Below are 22,203 nucleotides of genomic sequence, written 5' to 3'. Positions count from 1 at the left end.
ACATCCTGTACTTTGGTAACCATGTTTGTTTTCTATGTGTGTGAGTCTATTTATGTTTTGTAAATAAGTTCATTTGTATCATTTTTAGATTCCACATATAAGTGATATCATTTGATTTTTTTTTTGTCTGACTTACTTTACTTGGTATGATAATCTCTAGATCCATCCATGTTGTTGCAAATGTTATTATTTCATTATTTTTTATGTCTCAGTAGTATTCCATTGTGTGTGTTTGTGTGTGTGTGTTTGTGTGTTTGTGTATCACAGCTCCTTTATCTATTCATCTGTCAATGGACATTTACATTACTTCCATGTCTTGACTATTATAAATACTGCTGCAATGAACATTGGGGTGCATGTATCTTTTGGAATTATGATTTTCTCTGAATATATGCCCAGGAGTGGGATTACATAATCATATAGTAGACCTATTTTTAGTTTTTTAAGGAACCTCCATACTGTTCTCCACAGTGGTGCTATCAATTTACATTCCCACCAACAGTACAGGAAGGTTCCCTTTTCTCTAGAGCATTTATTTTTTGTAGAGTTTTTGATGACCATGCTGACTGGTATGAGGTGATACCTCATTGTAGTTTTGACTTGAATTTCTCTAATAATTAGTGATGTTGAGCATTTTTTCATGTGTCTGTTGGCCGTCTGTATATCTTCAGAGAAATGTCTATTTAGGTCTTCTGCCCAGTTTTTGATTGGGTTGGGTTTTATTTATTTATTTTGATATTGAGCTGCATGAGCTGTTTGTATATTTTGGAGATTAATCCTTTGTTAGTTGCATAACTTGTAAATATTTTCTCCCATTCAGTGGATGGTTTTTGGGTCTGTTTATGGTTTCATTTGCTGTGCAAAAGCATTTATGCTTAATTAGGCCCCATTTGTTTAATTTCTTAAAATTTCCATTACTTTAGGAGACACATCCAAAAAGATATTGCTGTGATTTTTGTCAAAGAGTATCCTATGTTTTCTTCCAGGAGTTTTATAGTATTCCATCTTACATTAAGGTTTTTAATCCAATTTGAGTTTATTTTTGTGTATGGTGTTAGACAATGTTGTAATTTCATTCTTTTAAATGTAACTGTCCAGTTTCCTAACATCACTTACTGAAGACTGTCTTTTCTCCATTGCATATTCTTGCCTCCTTTGTCATAGATTAATTGACCATACGTTCATGGGTTTATGTCTGGGTTTTCTTTCCTGTTTAATTGATCTATATTTCTATTTTTGTGCCAGTACCATAATGTTTTGATTACTGTAGCTTTGAAGTATAGTCTGAAGTCAGGGAGCCTGATTCCTCTACCTCCATTTTTGTTTCTCAGTATTGCTTGGATATTCAGGGTCTTTTATGTTTCCACACAAATTGTAAAATTTTTGTTCTAGTTCTGTGAAAAATGCCAGTGGTAAATTAGATAGGGATTTCATTGAACTGTAGATTGCCTTGGGTGTTATAGTCATTTTGACAGTATTGATTCTTCCAGTCTAAGAACATGATATATCTTTCCATCTGTTTGCCTTGTCTTTGATTTCTTTTATCAGCATCTTATAGATTTCAGAGTACAGGTCTTTTGCCTCCTTAGGTAGGTTTATTTGTAGGTATTTTATTCTTTCTGATGCGATGATAAATGGGATTGTTTGTTTAATTTATTTTTCTGATCTTTCATTGTTAGTGTGTAGGAATGCAAGAGATTTCTATGCATTAATTTTGTATCCTGTAACTTTACCAAATTCATTGATGAGCTCTTGTAATTTTCTGGTAGCATCTTTAGGATTTTCTATGAATAGTGTGAGGTCATCTGCAAACAGCGACAATTTTACTTCTTATTTTCCAATCTGGGTTCCTTTTATTTCTTTTTCTTCTCTGCTGTGGCTAGGACTTCCAAAACTATGTTGAATAAAAGTGGTGAGTGGACATCCTTGTCTTGTTCCTGATCTTAGAGGAGATGCTTTCAGTTTTTCACCATTGAGAATGATGTTTGCTATAGGCTTGTCATATATGGCTTTTATTATGTTGAGGTATGTTTCCTCTATGTCCACTTTATGGAGAGTTTTTATCATAAATGGGTGTTGAATTTTGTCAAAAGCTTTTTCTGAATCTATTGAGATGATCATATTGTTTTTATTCTTCAATTTGTTAATATGGTGTATCACATTGATTGATTTACATATATTGAAGAATACTTGCATCCCTGCGATAAATCCCATTTAATCATGGTTTATGATGGTTTGAATGTATTGTTGAATTCTGTTTGCTAGTGTTTTGTTGAGGATTTTTGCATTATGTTCATCAGTGATATTGGCTTTAATTTCCTTTTTTTGTGATATCTTTGATTTTGCTTTCAGGGTGATGGTGGCCTCATAGAATGTGTGTCTCTTCCTCTGCAATTTTTTGGAAGAGTTTGAGAATGATAGGTGTTGCCTCTTCTCTAAATTTTTGGTAGAATTCCCCTGTGAAGCCATCTAACCCTGGACTTTTTTTGTTGTTGAGAGTTTTTAAATCACAGATTCAATTTCAGTACTTGTTGTTGGTCTATTCATATTTTTTATTTCTTCCTGGTTCAACTTTGGGAGGTTGTACCCTTCTATGAATTTTTCTATTTCTTCTAGGTTGTCCATTTTATTGACATGTAGTTGTCTACAGTAGTCTCTTATCATCCTTTGTATTTCTCTGCTGTCACTTGTAACTTCTCCTTTTTCATTTCTAATTTTATTGATTTGTGTCCCCTCCCTGTTTTTCTTGATGAGTCTTGACAAGATTTATAAATTTTGTTTATCTTTTCAAAGAACCAGCTTTTAGTTTCATTGATTTTTTTCTATTGTTTTCTTTGGCTCTATTTCATTTATTTCTGCTCTGGCCTTTATGATTTCTTTCCTTTTACAAACGTTGGGGTTTTCTGTTCCTCGTTTTCTAGTTGTTTTGGGTTTAAGGTTAAGTAGTTTAACTGAGATTTTTCTTATTTTCTGAGGTAAGCTTTTATCACTATAAAATTCCCTCTTGGAACTGATTTGCTGTGTCTCATAATTATTGGATTGTTGGATTTTCATGTTTTTGTCTTCATTTGTGTCTAGGTATTTTTTGCTTTTCTCTTTGATTTCTTCAACAATCCATTTGTTGCTTAGTAGCATCTTGTTTAGCCTCCATATGCTTGTGTTTTTTGCAGTTTTTTCTTATAGTTGATTTCTACTCTCATAGTGTTGGGGTTGGAAAAGATGCTTGATATGAGTTCAATTTTCTAAAATTTACTGAGGTTTGATTTGTGGCCCAGCATGTGATCTAACCTGGAGAATGTTCCATGTGCACTTGAAAAGAATGTATATTCTGCTACTTTTGGGTGAAACACTCTATAAATATCTGTTAAGTCCACCTGGTCTAATGTGTCATTTAAGGTCTCTGTTTCCTTATTCATTTTCTGTCTGGATGATCTGTCCATTGATGTAAGTGGAGTGTTAAAGCCCCACACTAACTTTGTGGAACTGTTAATTTCTCCTTTTATATCTGTTAACATTTGTCTTATATATTGAGCTGCTCCTGCATTGGGTACATATATATTTACAATTTTTTAATCATTTTCCTGAACTGACCCCTTGATCATTTTGTAGTGTCCTTCTTTGTCTCTTATAACAGACTTTGTATTAAAGTGTATTTTGTCTGATATGCCTAATGCTACTCCAACTATCTTTTGATTTCCATTTGTATGGAATAACTTTTTCCATCCCCTCACTTTCAGTCTGTATGTTTCTCTAGATCTGAAGTGGGTCTCTAGTAAACAGCATATATATGGGTCTTGTTTTTTGTATCCATTCAGCCAGTTTCTGTCTTTTTCTTGAAGTATTTAATCCATTTTTATTTAAGGTGTTTATTGATATGTATGTTTTTATTGTCATTTTGTTAATTTTTTTGGATTTGTTTTTGTATGTCTTTTTTCTTCACTTACTCTTCTGTTCTTTTCTCTTGTGATTCATGACTATCTTTAGTGTTGTGTTCATATTTCTTTTTCTTTTTTGTGTGTATATCTTTATAGATTTTTGGTTTGTGGTTACTGTGATGTTTTGATATAGCAGTCTGTATAAATACATGATTGTTTTATGTTGATGATCTAATTTCAAATACATTTCAAATATCTGCAGTTGTACTCTCCTCCTCTAATCATTACTGGTTCGATATCATATTTGTGTGTGGATGATTTCCTCCCTTTACTGTATTCTTGCCTTCAGCATTGAGCTTTCCCATTTCATAATGTTCTTGTTTCTAGATGTGGTATTTTCCTTTCCTCCTAGAGAAGTCCCTTCAGCATTCTTGTAAAGCTGGTTTGGTGGTGCTGAATTCTTTTAGCTTTTGCTTGTCTGTAAAGCTTATGAATTCTCTGTTGTATCTGAATGAGAGCCTTACTGGTTAAAGTATTCTTGGTTGTTGGTTTATTCCTTTCATCACTTTAAATATATCATGACACTCCCTTCTGGCCTGCAGTGTTTATGCTGAAAAACCAGCTGTTAACCTTATGAGGATTCCCTTGTATGTTATTTGTTGCTTTTCCCTTTTTGCTTTTAGTATTTTCTCTTTGTGTCTAATTTTTGTCAGCTTGATTACTGTTCATCTCAGCATGTTCCTCCTTGGTATTATACTGCTCGGTACTCTCTTCCCTTTCTGGATTTCAGTGACTGCTTCCTTTCCAGACTTCAGTGACTGCTTCCTTTCTCATGTTAGGGAAGTTTTCAGCTATTATCTCTTCAAATATTTTCTTAGGTCCTTTCTCTATCTTGTCTCATTCTGGGACCCCTAAAATGCAAATATTGGTACATTTAATGTTGTCCCAGCAGTGTCTTAAACAGTCCTCATTTCTTTTCATTCTTTTTTCTTTATTTTGTTCCTCAGCAGTGATTTCCCCCATTTTGTCTTCCACTCATTATCTGTTCTTCTGCCTCATTTATTCTGGTATGGATTCTTTCTACTATATTTTTTATTTTAGTTACTGCATTCTTCAATTCTGTTTGGTTGTTCTTTATACTTTCTAATTTTTGTTTAAAAATTATTGTAACATCTCACCCTGTGCATCCATTCTTTTTTAGAGATATTTGGTCATCCTATGATCGTTATTCTGAAATGTTTCTCTGATAGATTGCTTATCTCCACTTCACCTAGCTTTTCTTCTCCAGTTCTTTCTTGTTCCTTCATCTGAAACATATTCCTCTGCCATTTCATTTTGTCTAAATTTCTGTGTTTCTTCTGATATCTTCCCCTTCGTGGGTGAGGTTGGTCTAGAGGCTTGTGCAGGCTTTCCTGGTGGGAGGGACTAGTGTCTACCCACTGCTGCTTGGAGCTGGGTCTTGGTCCTCTGGTGTACAGGGCTGTGTCAAGGGACATGTCTAGAGGTGACTGTGGGCTTAAGAAGTCTTTCAACAGTCTGTCTGCTGATGGGTGAAGCTGTTTTTCTGCCCCATTCATTGTTTGGTTTAAGATTTCCCAGCACTGGACCCTACAGGCTCTTAGGTAGGACCAGTTCTTGTTGCCAAAATGGTGGCCTCCAGGAGAGTTCATGTCAATGATTATTCTCTGGTACCTCTCCTTCTAGTATCCTTGTCCCCACAGTGAGCCACAGCACCCCCCCCACCTCCCCAGGGGACTCTCCAAGACCAGCACATATGTCTAACCCAGGCTCCTATGAAGTCACTGTCTTTGCCTTGCATCCTGGTATACATGAGATCTTGTGTGTTCCTATAGAGCTACTCCTTTGTGCTGGGTCCCAGTGCACATGAGACTTTGTGTGTGCCCTCCAAGTGTGGAGTCTCTGTTTCCCCCAGTCATGTGGGGCTCCTGCAATCAAGCCCAGCTGGCCTTCAAAGGGAAATGCTCTGGGGTCTCCTCCTCCTGATGTCAGGCCCTTAGTCTGGGGATCCTGATGTATGGCTCAGAACTCTCACTACTGTGGGAGAACTTCTGTGATATAATTATCCTCCAGTTTGTGAGATGCCCACCTGAGTTGTATGGAATTTGATTATATCATGAGTACACCCCTCCTATTATCTTGTGGTTCCTTCTTTATCTCTTTGGATGTAGAATTTCTTTTTTGGTAGACTCTACTCTTTTTTATTGATAGTTGTTCAGCAGCTAGTTGTGATTTTGGTGTGCTCGTGAGAGGAGATGAAGAGAGATGAGGTGCTCAAGGTCCTCCTACTCTGCCACCTTATCTCTTCTTAAGTCTCTTTGTTTATATTGTATAATTAGAATATTATCCAGAACAATATATACAATGCAGGACAATATCATGGAAAATAGGAAGAATGAGTTTTTAAAAAAACAAGATAACTTGTGCACGCTTACAATGAGAAAACTGAATACAAATGGGAAGTTAGAATTTGACCAAAAGAAGTAGGCAGAATAGTTGAGTGAACTGTTTACGTCCAACTCTGGTTAAATTAGTAACAAGAAAATAGATCATTTGTTGATATTGTTCTGGGAAAAGTCATCTGTGATGGAATATTAGCCAGAATTAGAGTAGTAAGAAATATATTTAACTCTTCCTTTGGGAAAGATTGGAATAAATTTAACTAACATACATGAAGATTGAGATAGGTGGGTGTTGTGAGAGATTAGTTTAGAGAAAAATTTTATTTAAAAAAAAATTTATTGTAGTATCCTTGATTTACCAAAATTTTATACCGAGTCTGTTTGCTTGATATTTCTTAGGTTCTGAAGTCATGATGAATTTCCATTCTCTGTCAATGATGAACTTTGTGAATCTATATAGGCTCACTTGATCTATCACAGATGTACTTGAACTGTCACTGATAGCTCTGTTGTTTGGATGAAACCCCCAATCCAACAATAACAAAGCAAAAAAAAAAAAAAAAGAAAAGAAAAGAAAAATAGGGTAAAAAACTCAACAATTAGTTTTGATTCAAAAAGCATTCCTTGGTGAAATTGTATTAGGATTGTCATTTTTGAATGAGAAAATTTACTATTGGTCAAATGTGCTTTTCATACCTAGTTTAATATTTCATTTTTTACAGGTTGATTGAGGATTAGATGGTAAGTTGAATATTTACAACTGTATTGTGGTTTTTAAAAAGATAAATTAATTACCCAATCAATGAAATGTGTATTAGATTTTCTTACAATGTTAGCTCTTCAACAGGAGTTATAAGTAACATAAGGTAAATGAAAAATATGGTCTTCATCTGCAAGGAGGGGATATGAAGTTGAAAAGATAAAATCAGTACATTATAAACATGTATATCATATATAATATTTACTATATATATAGCATAAAATATATGATATAAATCTGTGAGTTCAACAAGAATTACAGTTGGTTCAGTTATATTTCATGGAAAATGGAGTGTGATGTGTATTGCAGTAGGAATAGAAGAATTCCTGAGGGTTTGTATCTGAAATATTTGGTAACTTTTGGTTAAACAAAGGGCAAAGAGACCATTTCAACAAAATAAAAACACATGAAGGTAGGAGTAAGAATGATTTAGGGATATTTGGGAAGATGGTTAAGTAGTAAGCTACTGGACCTTAATAAGTCAACCTGAAGGGTAATGAGAGTGAGCAGAATCGGTCTCATGTCACTAGACATCTTGCCTACATTGTCATTTATAGGATATAGGTATTGATCACTAAAGTGTACATGAAGAATATTTTTGAACGAATGTAAAATTGACTTATCTATGTTAAATCATGAAGGTTCCTAAATAAATATAATTCCAGAGTCATTTTCAGAGGTAGTCTTTAAATGGGAAGATAAAATGATACAATAATAGTATTTAGTGACTGAAAAACATGAAAAATGATATGACTCTGGTATGTGTCATATTGTTGTAAAAAATGATTTCATCATTTTTTTTAATTCAGCATCCAAAGTTGTGTGGATGATAAGAATAATTGCCTATGTTTCAGCACACAGTTTGTTTTACACTTTTTTTATGACTATGGTTACAAAACAATTTGTCTAGTTTGAAAAGATTAGTAGAAGAATGTAGGATGTAACTGAAAAACAGCTTGTCCGTTTATGGTCTATTCCTGGTAAACAGCAGGGTTTGGGGTACAGCAGTATACAAAAATGAAGCTGAACATTTTATTTTATAGATAGAAATACCTAATAGTGCATGTTAAGAGTGTAGTGAGTTCTGGAATGGTGACATATATCATATGGAGAAATGGAAATTGCACAATATTGAATGATAATGTTCCTGAAGAAATTCACCTATGTGACTGGATTAGGAATGAAAATTTCCTCATAAAATAGAGAAAGTAAAAAAAAAGAGAGGGAGAGAGAGGATGGTGGCTAGCCTGGAAAGTTTCCATGGGCTAAGCTTGGAGGAGGAGAGTATATAAAGGAGTGCATAAAAATATAATGAGCCAGGGGTCCATCACTTTTGCCCACATAACATTGGTGTATTGTGTTTCTAAATATAAAGATATCAGGGAAATATGACTGTATAGCCTTCTGACCAAGAGGAAATGGAAACAGTGTTTGGTAACATAAACCAGTCTTTATCCCCCTTCTTGCAATCCAAGACTAGGTAGCATATTGTCAGAAAATGAGTAACACAAATAAAGTATGTATCATGCTGGCTTGCTTTGGGTAAAATCTGAAAGCTATGTGTCTTAACAGTTACCACATTAAAAATATCCAGTCTTAATAATGATGCAATATTAAAAACAACCCTTTAATATAAAAATATAAGTTAATAACAAACAGCTGTTTGGCATAAATTAACTACACATTTTCAGTGAATATAGTTATATATCGAATCTTCGGAAGTAGTCCTTTGGTACACTTTGACATGGACCCTTTTTAAATTAGGGTATAAATCATTAGTAACTTTAAAATCTGTGACAGGAATATGCTTTTTTCAGAATATTGCATATAAATATAAAATTAAAAGAATGATATGTTCTTCTGTGAGGAAAACAAATTTAAATATCCAATTGTGTACTCTAGGTAAAGCAAGGGTCAATTGTTTACATTACAATGGTTTCATAGTAGGCATTTTTTCACTATGACTCTTTCATCTCAGATTGATTAAATGTGATTTGTTTGAAACCCACAATTTAAATAGTTTGAGCTCATGTACCCCCTTATGAAAAAAAATGGCATTCACTCGGCATATTAAATTCTTGAAGTGTTGTCTCATATTTACTATCATGTAAATAAAAACAAAGCAAAAATAAGTAGATTCAGTGGAAAAAATGTGAAACTATAGGCAAAATTGACCTGCAAAAATACATTTTAAAATATATATAAAAATATATATATAATATATATTAATATATATATATATAAAGTATATATATACACTTTATTTTTATACAAGTAAACTACCTTGCATATCTGGATTATTCCAAGAATGCAAGGTAGTTTGCCTGTATATAATAAATCAATATAGTACAGCACATTAATAGATTACAAAACCACAGGAGGAAAAGCAATTGATCATTTCAGAAGATGCAGAGAATGTGTGTGATAAAATTAAATACTATTCTTGATAAAATGCTCTTAACAAACAATAAACAGAAAAGAACTTCCTTATCCTGATAAAGGATATCTGAAAAAAATCCCAAAGTAAACAGTACTGTGAGATACAGAAATGTGAAAACATTCCCTTTAAAATTAAAAACAAGATAACAATATTCACTATGACTCGTTCCATTCATTATTGTAAGGGATGTACCTAAGAGCTTAGTCAGAAACAAAATGAAATGTAATATTTACAAGAATTGGAAAGAAAATGAATTATAATGTTTAAGTTAATAAGCTAAAAAGTCAGATAAAAAGATTAGTGTCCAAAGACTAAATATCACTTGTATTTCTATGCCTAGGATAAAAGTGTTAGAAATGCAGTAAAAAGATAAAATTTCAATCACACAAAAAATAAGGAAAAAAGAAATTCACCAAATAAAAGACTTGTGTTCTATTAGAGAAAAAATATATGACTGTGGAATTCATAAAGATACATAACTGGAGAAATATAAATTCTTCATGATATAGAAAGTCAGTATTTTAGCTATGTAAAATCTGATCAAAATGATTCATAGATTTAATGTGCTATCATTAAATTCTGGCAGAGGTTTGAATGGAATTTAACAAACTTATTTTAAAATGTATATGGAAGAAGATGGGGCCAATAAAAGACAAGACACTTGACGAAAATAAGTTGAATGTGAATTCCAACCATAAATAAATTGGCCAGAGGTACTCAGCAGAAAAACTAGAGAAAAGTCATACAAATGTGAAACTTTAAAGATGACAGGTAGTATGGGAAATGAAGGAGAAGAGAAATTATTGCTTGATATAATTATGGTAAGGTTTTCATATATATCATATACATTCATATATAATGAATGTAAAAAATAATTAATGTCACACACCATACACAGTTACAAATCCAAGTCCAAGCAGATGAAATATTTAAATGTCAAACAAATTGTTTATGAGAATATGTAGGAAATTATTACATATTATAAGAATATGTATAATTTTTTCCCTACTATATGTAGGAAACAATTTATTAAATAAGACTCAAAATATGATAACTATGATGAAAAGATAAACATGTATTTGACTACAATATAATAAATACTTCAAGTTCATTCAAAGACATCATAAGGAAACAATAAAGGCATCCTACTGGGAGTTGATATCTGCTATACAGATAATCATGAAAGTATTATTTAAAATATGCAAAGATACTTACATGCATACATGTATATAATCTACAAATAAAAAATAATACAGGCTATGAGAAATATAGGCAAAATGCAAAAACAGGTTTTTAAGAAAATATAAACTACCAAACATGTGAAATGGTGATCAATATCAGTGAAAATTTACCTGACAATATTGGTAATCAGGTAAATGTAAATTAACCACAAAAATGTTATTTTACACCCATTAAGATGGCAAACATTTGAAAATTTAAATAATTGAATGATATAAAAGCAAAAAACTCTTATTGCTCAAAGTATAAATTGAAATAACTAACTTCAGAAAATATCATATTCTTGTAAAATTAAAGGTTTGGACAAGCTAAGCTCTAGCAATTTCTTTCTTAAGTTCTGTTGACTTTCTTTTGAATGCATTCTGTGTGCACCAAGATACATATACAAGTATATTCATAACATTATTGTTTATAATAAACATTGTAAGTGGGCTTCCCTGCTGGCACAGTGGTTGAGAGTCCGCCTGCCGATGCAGGGGACATGGGTTCATGCCCTGGTCCGGGAAGATCCCACATGCTGTGGAGCGGCTGGGCCCGTCATCCATGGCCACTGAGCCTGTGCATCCAGAGTCTGTGCTCCGCAATGGGAGAGGTCACAACAGTGAGAGGCCCGCGTACTGCAAAAAAAAAAAAAAAAAAAAAATGGCCGGGCACTATAAAACTCTTAGATGAAAACATAGGCAAAACACTCTTTGACATAAATCACAGCAAGTTCTTTTATGACCCACCTCCTAATGTAATGAAAATAAAAACAAAAATAAACAAATGGGACTTAATGAAACTTAAAAGCTTTTACAAAGCAAAGGAAACATAAACAAGACGAAAAGACAACACACAGAATGGGAGAAAATATTTTCAAATGAAGCAGAAGGTACCACACCTTTTGAAGCAATTATACTCCAATAAAAATAATAAAATGAATAAATAAAAAGAGAAAATAAAATTACAGCTAAAAAATTCTAAAAACTTACCATTGATAAAATACATATTAATTCTTTTCTATGTGAAGATTAGAAAATAAGGTATTTTTGCTTTCTCAACTTTTTTATACATTTTCTCTTAATGTATCTGTTTTATTAATTATATAATCATATTAATACACATTAATTAATATACATTTAACATACATTTACAAAATCAAATAAATTACATTGAAAAATAATTTTTAAGTATTATTTTCATTATTAGTATGTCCTTTGAAATGATATTTTCAAGATAGATTGAGCCTTACTTTGCCTACCTATGGATTCAATATTCATTACCAAAGCTTTCATATAACCATCTCTTGCTTCTTATATTTTTGTTTGGATTTATCCATTTTTTAGTACTTATTTTTTTCAGAAAGGATACATAATTACCATACATTTCGATTCTTTGAATGTCTCAGTATTATTTGGCTTAACTACATACATACAAACTTTAAAGGTAGTAAAATTATAGCATTATGATATTTCTCTCAAAGCTGTGTAGCCATTTCCCCAGTAGTTTTGGCTAGTCAGTCTTTAATGGAAGAATACTAGCTCATGCCTTGTCTTTTCTATAGACACGTCCCTGTTAATATTTTTCTCTTGTCAGGTTGCTTGTCAGCTTTTAAGTTTAACATTTTGAAATAGATACAGATGCAAATATGTAGATATATATCCATTTTACATTATAAGTAGGCTTTAAACATGGTGTGTTCTTCTAATCACCTTAATGTGCCTATTTCCCTCCCTGGGAACTAATCTGTGTATCTGGCAGTTTACCAAATTCTAAGAGTCATGCTTTACTGCACTGTAAGAGAAAAATCTTTAAATTTAAATAGCTAAATATTTCTAAACAATGTAATTTTATTTGATATTTAATAACTTTTTAAAACAATAGGATAGAGTAAAATAACTGGTTTTAAAGATTATGTTTTTTTAAATGTCTTCTTATAGGTATGGTGACCTTTTATACAACTGCCATATGTAGTCTCCATAAAACAATAGTACTTAAGAAATTCTTATAATTTGTATTTATAGTTATATCTGAGCATATAAAGTCTGACTCCCTTCTTATGTTTTTAACTAAAAATTTGTATTATTTTCATCCTTACAAGCAATTTAATGGAATATTTATAATATGTGTTAGAAATGAGGCAGTGTTTAGCATTACGTTTATTAGATTTATGGTACTTGATGATCAAATGAACTAAACCTTTGAAGAGAGCGCTAACAGTAATAATGAAGAAACTGAATCTGAAACTGCACTCCTCCTTGGATGGTACTCAACCCAGCCACACCTCAGATCAGGACTTGAATCCACAATCCCTGACTTAGGAGGGGTCTCAAACCCACTATCATTTAATTAAAACCACTTACCCAGTGTCAGGACTTACTGAAGCTCAGCTTCTTTCCTTTCAGCACAGAAGGGATTCAGCTTAAGGCAAAGTGATTGATAGGCAAAGAGTGAGTTTATTATCATAGGATGCCTGTGAGATATACAACCTGGCAGACAAGGGAGCACAGCCCCAACAACAAAGGGGGCTACATTTTTATAATCAAAGAAAAAGTGGGGAGGGGAGAAGACCATCTTCTTCCTCATTTTTGGGTAGAAGTCATTATCATTATGTCCTCCTTTGACCCTATATGGTCTAACCAGGACTGTCACTGCACTACTTAAATCATATATATATATATATATATATATAATTAGAAAAAGAATGGTGACATATACTAAAATATGGTGTTTCATCTCAGGTTTCGGTATAATGTCCCCTTTCCCTTAGTTTTTTTCCCCTTTCACCTGTGTTCCTTTCTTGGCTACATGCAGAAATGCTCCTCTTCAAAGGCCATTAATTCCCTGACTTCATGTAACAAGGTTCAGACCCCATATCTATTGTCTTGTGTTTTAACTATCAGGACCTGTGGCTTGCGTGTGCCTGGCACTTGAATGTACCTGGTCTGCCTTCAAGGTAGAGTAGATGGTTGCAAGATTACTGGATTGTTTTCTAGAATGACCATTAGTTTACAACAGTCTCCCAACTCCTGTAAAATTCCCTTTCTGTCTTTAATTCCTTAGTGGGATGTTTAACTGTTTAATTATCCTACTCTATCTTTATCAAACCCATGCTAGAATTGCTAGCTATTTTATTTGAATACAGAATGGGAGAATATTTACCTCAACTGGAAATTTTAGGGATTACATCACTATGAATATAGCATACCTATTTTCTTTTACAAAATTCAGACAAAAATATTTTATTGTTTTAGATTCTGTATTTAAAATAATAACTTCTGTATATACTTTAATTATTGACCAAGAGCATTCCCTGTCTCCTTGATAAATCACTTCAGAACAAAAATCCAGGGCTTTTTCTGAATCAGAGTTTTACATTTAAAGCACAGTGATTGAAATTTTGTTTTAAAAGCCCTTACTTTTATTTTCAGTGTCACTGTCAATCTTTCAACAATTCACCTGGTCTGTCTTTTCAATAGGTAATAGTGGTGGAAGTAATGACTTTTCTTCTACGATGATGTTCAAAAGAGAACAAATAATTTTTGTAATGACAGTCTGCACTTAGTAAAGAAATGTTCTATAATAGAGAGATTTATTATCATTATTCTATAATTTTCTTTGTGTAAGGCAGTGTAATAATGAGACCTTACTTTTTTTTTCTGGTACATTCTGAGGACTGCTGAATGGCATTAAATATGTTTCTTAAACTCCCTATTTGTCAGACTGTGATGGGATCAAGGTATGTTTCATGATAAAAAAATTTTTTTGAGAGAATTACATGTTTTTATAATGACTATTTTCCCTTGTTCTCATTTCATTAATTTTTTCTGGTAATTGATGAGCCTCCATTTTTCACTTAGATGAGAACTAGTTATGATTTCTTCAATTACTTTTCCTATATTTTCTCCTTCTAGACTTCTTACATTAAGTGTATTGATTATCTTGCATTTCCCCATAATACTCATTAATTTAATCTATTTTCTTACATTTCTAGAAGATTTCTCAATCCTTAAGTCATTTGTTTTTTTTTTTTGGCAGTAACTACTCTACTTAATAAGCTACTCATTGCATGAAAGAGTTTAGTAGTCATTTTTTTAATCAAAGAAAACATTGTGATCACAAATTTTTCCCATACCACAAATTATTGCATTGATTGTTGTTAATAATTTCTATGTCCTATCAAGGATTTACTTGAATTAAATATTCTAAATTATGTTTTTCTCTTTTCTTGATTGTAACTGTGAATGGCTTTACATTTCTATTGCTGTCTTATGAACTTTTGATTCATTATATATTTTTCTATGATTAATGTACTTGCAAATAAAAGCTTATATTTATAGGTAAATGACATGAGTTTGAGTAGAATGTAGAGGTCACAATTCAAATGTTTAGTTCATACAGATATTTTCCCTAAATAATAATGAAATGTCTTTATATAATATGCTTCCTTCTTTTCTTTCTTTTCAATCAGTATTTTTGGCTCTAAAAGATATCTTTTGGCAAAATCTTATTTGAATTGATACAAAGTTGAAGGATACACACACACATACACATACACAAACATATATATATTTATATAAACTCTACTTATGGATAGGAAAAAGAGTAGGATGAAGTAAGTTAAATCTAACATCATTAAAATACTCTAATCTCTTCTAATTATCAGAATATTAAATATAAATTATTCCATTTCAAAAATACTTTCAGAGATGGTATAAATGGTGAGAAAATGTAATATCATATACATTATAGTTTTCCACTTTATTAAATTGATTATATTATCATAAAGAAACAGTATAATATTAAATTAAAATGTAAAATGCAAATTAATTGCAGGTATAAATTGATCTCAAATTTGGGTTGTAAATAATTTTATATCTAAATTTCAGTTCTTTGATGTGCTTTTGTATTATTTCAGGAAAATAATAAATTAAAATATATAGATGTACAAATTTAAATCCTTATCTAATATATCTCAATCTCATAAATTCTAAAATTCCTCAACTTTCTTCCATTCCTCCTTCCTTTGTCCCTCCTTTCCTTATTTATTTTTGGTAATTTTGACTATATAAGTAAATTGTTGGCAACATTTTGTCATAACTGATATGTGAATGAAGGATGAAGGATATACTATGTATATATATATATATATATATATATGTATTATTTGTTGATTTTCCAACTTGGAATGAATATTTGTATTATTTTTGCAAAATGATTAATGGGATTAACTGCAGGATATTGTTCCTTAACATTTTTCATAGTATAAAATATATGTACTGCTTACTATTTTATACAGTGAATTTAGCTTTTAAATGTCTATCTCCATTCAAGAAAGAGCTTAACTTATTATTAAATTGTACTTTAATAATTGTGGTAAAGGAAATTACATGGTGTTAAGAAATTATGTTAATATAATGGGCTTTAGGAATTCACAGACAATTTAGCTGAGGCCTGAAAGGTGAATGGAATTAGGCAAGTCTCTTGAGAGTAGTACGGGGTTGTTGTGTAAGAGATTAATTCTAGGAGTGAGAATAACATGTGTAATGAACCTGTAGTATAAGGGAACATAGTAAGTTCAAGGGTTGCAAGAAATAAATATGACTGTAGTGGTGATCATGAAGGTGAGCAAGGAGTGATTCAAGGCTACTAAAACAGTATAGTAGATTTACAATGTTGTGTTACTTTCTGCTGTACAGCAAAGTGAATCAGTTATACATATACATATATTTACTCTTTTTAGGATTCTTTCCCCATATAGGTCATTACAGAGTATTTAATAGAGTTACCTGTGCTATCAGTAGGTCCTTATTAGTTATCTATTTTATATACAGTAGTGTGTAAATGTCAAGCTCAATCTCCCAATTTATCCCTCTTCCCTTTCCTCCCAGTAACCATAAGATTGTTTTCTACATGTGACTCTATTTCTGTTTTGTAAATAAGATCATTTGTACCATTTTTTTAGATTCCACATATAAATGATATCATATGATATTTGTCCTTCTCTGTGATTTACTTCACTCAGTTTAATAATCTCTAGGTCCATCCATGTTACTGCAAATGGCATTATTTCATTCTTTTTTATGGCTGAGTAATATTCCATTGTATATATGTACATCTTCTTTACCTGTTCCTCTGTCAATGAACATTTAGGTTGCTTCCATGTCCTGGATATTGTAAATATTACTGCAATGAACTTTGGAGTGCATATATCTGTTCAAATTATGGTTTTCTCCAGGTATATGCCCAGGAGTGTAACTGCTGGATCATATGGTAGTTATATTTTTGGATTTTTAAGGAAGCTCCATACTGTTCTCCAGAGTGACTGTGCCAATTTTCATCCCCACCAACAGTGTAGGAGGGTTCCCTTTTTTCCACACACACTCCAGCATTTATCTTTTGTAGATTCTTTGGTAATGGCCACTCCGACTGTTGTGAGGTGATATCTCAATGCAGTTTGATTTACATTTCTCTAATGATTAGTGTTGTTGAGCATCTTTTCATGTGATTTTTTGCCATCTGTATGTCTTCTTTGGAGAAATGTCTATTTAGATCTTCTGCCCATTTTTTTGATTGGGTTGTATTTTTTTTTGTTGTTATTGAGCTGCATGAGCTGTTTGTATATTTTGGATCTTAATCCCTCATCAGTCGTTTCATTTGCAAATATTTTCTCCCATTCTGTGGGTTGTATTTTCATTTGTTTAGGATTTCCTTTGCTCTGCAAAAGCATTTAAGTTTAATTAGGTTCCCTTTGTTTAGTTTTGGTTTTATTTTTTTTCTCTAAGAGGTGGATCAGAAAAGATCTTGCTGCAGTTTATGTCACAAAGTGCTCTGCCTATGTTTTCCTCTAAGAATTTTATAGTATCTCGTCTTACATTTAGGTTGTTAATTGATTTTGAGTTTAATTTTGTGTATGGTGCTGGAGTGTTCTAATTTTATCCATTTCCATGTAGCTGTTCAGTAGTCCCAGCACCACTTATTGAAGTGACTTTCTTTTCTCCATTGTATATTCTTGCCTCCTTTGTCATAGATTAGGTGACCATAGGTGCATGGGTTTAGTTCTGGGTTTTCTTCCCTGTTCCATTCATCTATATGTCTGTTTTTGTGCCAGTACCAAAATGTTTTGATTACTGTAGCTTTGTAGTATAGTTTGAAGTCAGGAAGACTGATTCCTCCAGCTCCGTTTTTGGTTTTCAGTATTGCTCTGTATATTCAGGGTCCTCTGTGTTTCCACAAAAATTGTAAAGTTTTTGTTCTAATTCTGTGAAAAATGCCTTTGGTAATTTGATAGGGATTGCATTGAATCTGTAGAGTGCTTTGGGCAGTATAGTCATTTTGATAATATTGATTCTCCCAATCCAAAAACAGGGTATATCTCTCCATCTGTTTCTGTCATCTTTTATTTCTTTCATCAGTATCTTATAGTTTTCTGAGTACAGGTCTTTTGCCTCCTTAGGTAGGTTTATTCCTAGGTATTTTATTCCATTGGTTGTGAAGGTAAATAGGATTTTTTCCTTAATTTATCTTCCTAATCTTTTCTTTAGTGTATAGGAATGCAAGAGTTTTCTGTGTATTAATTTTGTATCCTGCAACTTTACCAAATTCTTTGATGAACTCTTCTGGTTTTCTGGTAACATCTTTAGGATTTTCTATGTATAGTATTATGTTATTTGCAAACATTGACTGTTTTACTTCTTCTTTTCCAATTTGGATTCCTTTTGTTTCTTTTTCTTCTCTGATTGCCATGGATAAGACTTCCAAAACTAAGTTGAATAAAAGTGGCAAGAGTGGACATCCTGATCTCAGAGGAAATGCTTTCAGTTTTCACCCTTGAGAATGATGTTTGCTTTAGGTTTGTCAGATATGACCCTTATTATGTTGAGGTATGTTTCCTCTATACCTACTTTCTGGAGAGTTTTTTTTTCATATATGGGTGTTGACTTTTGTCAAAATGTTTTCCTGCATCTATTGAGATGATCATATGGTTTTTATTCTTCAATTTGTTAATATGGTATATCACATTGATTGATTTGCATATATTGGAGAATGATTTCATCCCTGGGATAAATCCCACTTTATCATGGTGTATGATCCTTTTAATGTGTTGTTGGATTGGGTTAGCTAGTATTTTGTTGTGGATTTTTGAGACTATGTTCATCAGTGATATTGGCCTGTAATTTCCTTTTTTAGTGGTATCTTTGTCTGGTTTTGCTATCAGGGTGATGGTTGCCTTGTAGAATGAGCATTAGAGTGTTCCTTCCACTGCAATTTTTTGGAATATTTTGAGAAGGAAAGTGTTAGCTCTTCTCTAAATATTTGATAGGATTCACCTGTGAAGCCATCTGTTCCTGGACTTTTGTTTGTTGGAAGTTTTTAATCACAGTTTCAATTTCAGTAATTGTTGTTGGTGTATTCATATTTTCTATTTCTTCCTGATTCAGTCTTGGAAGGTTGTACCATTCTATGAATTTGTCCATTTCTTCCAGGTTGTCCATTTTATTGGCATATAATTGTTTGTAGTAGTCTCTTATGATCCTTTGTATTTCTATGGTGTCCTTTGTAACTTCTTTTTCTGTTCTAATTGTATTGATTTGAGGCCTCTCCCTAGTTTTCTTAATGAGACTGGCTAAAGGTTTCTTCAATTTTATCTATCTTTTCAAAGAAACAGCTTTTAGTTTTATTGATTTTTCTATTTTTACTTCATCTCTTTCATTTACTTTGGCTTTGATATTTATCCTTCTACTAAATTTGGCTTTTGTTTGTTTTTCTTTCTCTAGTTGCTTTAGGTGTAAGGTTAGGTTGTTAGATTTTTCTTGCTTCCTAAGCCAAGATTGTATTGCTATAAACTTCCCTCTTAGAACTGCTTTTGCTGCATGTCATAGGTTTTGGATCTTTGTGTTTTCTTTGTCATTTCTGTTTAGGTATATTTTGATTTCCTCTTTGATTTCTTCAGTGATCCATTGGTTGTCTAGTAACATTGTTTAGCCTTCATGTGTTTGTGTTTTTTGCAGTTTTTTTCCTGTACTTTTTTTCTAATCTCATAATGTTGTGCTCAGAAAAGATGCTTGATAAAATTTCAATTTCTTTAAATTTACTGAGGCTTGATTTGTGGCCCAATATGTGATCTCTCCTGCAGAATATTCCATGTGAACTTGAGAAGAAAATTTATTCCACTGCCTTTGGATGGAATGTTGTATGAATATCAATTAAGTACATCTGATCTAATGTGTCATTTAAGACCTGTGTTTCCTTATTAATTTTCTGTCTGGAGGATCTTTCAGCTGGTGTAAGGGAGGGTGTTAACATCCCCCCAATATTATTCTGTTACTGTTGATTTCCCCCATTTTGGCTGTTAGCATTTGCCTTATATATTGTGTTACTCCTGTATTGGTTGCATATATATTTACAATCATTATATACTCTTCTTGGATTGATCCTTTGATTAGTACATTGTGTCCTTCCTTGACTCTTGTAAGTGTCTTTATTTTAAAATCTATTTTTTTCTCATATGAGTACTGCTACTCCACTTTTTTTTATTTTCTATTTGTATGGAACTACTTTTTCCATCCCCTCACATTAAGTCCGTATGTGTCCCTAGATCTGGGTGGGTCTCTTGTAGACAGTATATATACAGGTCTTTTTTTTTTTTTTTTTTTTTTTGTATCCATTCAGCCAGTTTATGGCTTTTGGCTGGAGCATTTAATCCATTTACATTTAAAATAATTAATGATATGTATGTTCCTACTGACATTTTCTTAATTGTTTAGGATTTGTTTTCTTAATTATTTTTTCTTCCCTTCCTCTTCTGTTCTCTTCTCTTTTGGTTTGATGACTATCTTTGGTATTGTGTTTGGGTTACTTTATTTTTTTGTATGTGTACCTATTGTAGTTTTTGGTTTGCTGTTCCAATTAGGTTTTGATGTGGCAATCTATAAATGTACAAGGTTGTTTTAAGTTACAGGTCTCTTTCCCACCTAGAGAAGTTCCTTTAGCTTTTGTTGTAGAGCTGGTTTGGTAGTGTGGAATTCTCTTAGCTTTTATTTGTCTGTAAAACTTTTGGTTTCTCTCTCATATCTGAATGAGAGCTTTGCCAGTTAGAGTATTCTTGGTTGTAGGTTTTCTGTTTCATCACTTTACATATATTGTGCTACTCCCTTCTGGTCTGTGGACTTTCTGCTAAAGAATCAGCTGATAATTTATGGGAATTCACTTGTTTATTTTTTGTTTTTTTTCTCTTATTGCTTTTATTTGTTTGGCCAAAAAGTTCATTTGGGTTTTTCTGTAAGATGTTATGGAAAAATCTGAATGAAATTTTTGGCCAACCCAATAATAATTTATTTTCCTGTAATTTTTCAGTTTGATTAACATGTGTCTTGGTATGTTCCTCCTAGGGTTCATCATGTATGAGACTCTCTGTGCTTCCTGGACTTGAGTGAGTGTTTCCTTTCTGATGTTAGGGAAATTTACAATTGTAATCTCTTCACATTTTTTCTCAGTCCCTTCTTTTTCTCCTCTCCTTTTGGGACCCCTATATTGCAAATATTGGTGCCTTTAATGTCCAAATATCTCTTAGGCTGTCCTAATTCTTTTCATTCTTTTTCTTTATTCTGTTCTGTGGCAGTGATTTCCACCAATTTGTCTTCCAGATCCCTTAGTTGTTCTTCTGCCTCAATTATTCTGCTATTGATTCCTTCTAGTGTATTTTTCATTTCAGTTATTGTATTGTTCATCTCTGTTTGTTCTTTAAATCTTCTAGCTCCCTGTTAAATATTTCTTGTATCCTCTCAATTTGTGCCTCCATTCTTTTTCTGTGATTTTGGATCATCTTTACTGTCATTACTCTGAATTCCTTTTCAGGTACAGTGCCTATCTCCTCTTCATTTAGTTGTTCTTGTGGGTTTTTAACCTTGTGCCTTCATTTGCAATGTATTTCTCTGTTGTCTCATTTTGTTTACCTTTCTGTGTTTGTGGTCTCCTTTCCATAGGCTGCAGGACTGTAGTTCCTCTTGCTTCTGGTGTCTGCCTCCTGGTGGATGAAGTTGGCCCAGGGGCTTGTTTACTGGTGGGAGGGACTGGTGCCTGCCTTCTGATGAGTGAATCTGTGTCTTGTCCCTCTGATGGGTAGGGCTGTGTCAAGTGGTGTGGTTTGAGGTAATTGTGAGCTCAGTACAACTTTAACCAGCCTATCCAGTGATAGGTGGGGCTGTGTTCCAGTCTTACTCATTGTTTGGCCTGAGGTGTTCCACCTCTAGATCTTGTAGGCTGTTGGGTGGGGTTGGCTCTTGGTGCCAAACTGGGGTCCTTCACGAGAGCTCATGCCATTTGATATTCTCTTGGGGGGCTTCCCTGGTGGTGCAGTGTTTGAGAGTCTGCCTGCCGATGCAGGGGACATGGGATCATGCCCCGGTGTGGGAAGATCCCACATGCTGCGGAGTGGCTGGGCCTGTGAGCCTTGGCTGCTGAGCCTGCACGTCCAATGCCTGTGCCCCA

At 32.9% G+C, this 22,203-nt stretch overlaps 1 long non-coding RNA gene across 1 annotated transcript; it reads left to right on the top strand.

The window, feature by feature from the left end:
* The first annotated feature begins 2,665 nt into the window (after positions 1 to 2,665).
* On the top strand, positions 2,666 to 19,406 carry LOC116764593. The gene is made up of 3 exons (XR_004352940.1): positions 2,666 to 2,739; positions 2,922 to 2,923; positions 19,322 to 19,406. It is a non-coding gene; the product is annotated as an uncharacterized LOC116764593 (long non-coding RNA).
* Positions 19,407 to 22,203: the final 2,797 nt, after the last annotated feature.

The sequence above is a fragment of the Phocoena sinus genome, chromosome 13 (genome assembly GCF_008692025.1).
Source record: "Phocoena sinus isolate mPhoSin1 chromosome 13, mPhoSin1.pri, whole genome shotgun sequence".
Classification (NCBI taxonomy): Eukaryota; Metazoa; Chordata; class Mammalia; order Artiodactyla; family Phocoenidae; genus Phocoena; species Phocoena sinus.
Note: the sequence above shows the minus strand (reverse complement) of the source record. Positions and strands in the feature narration are given on the sequence as shown.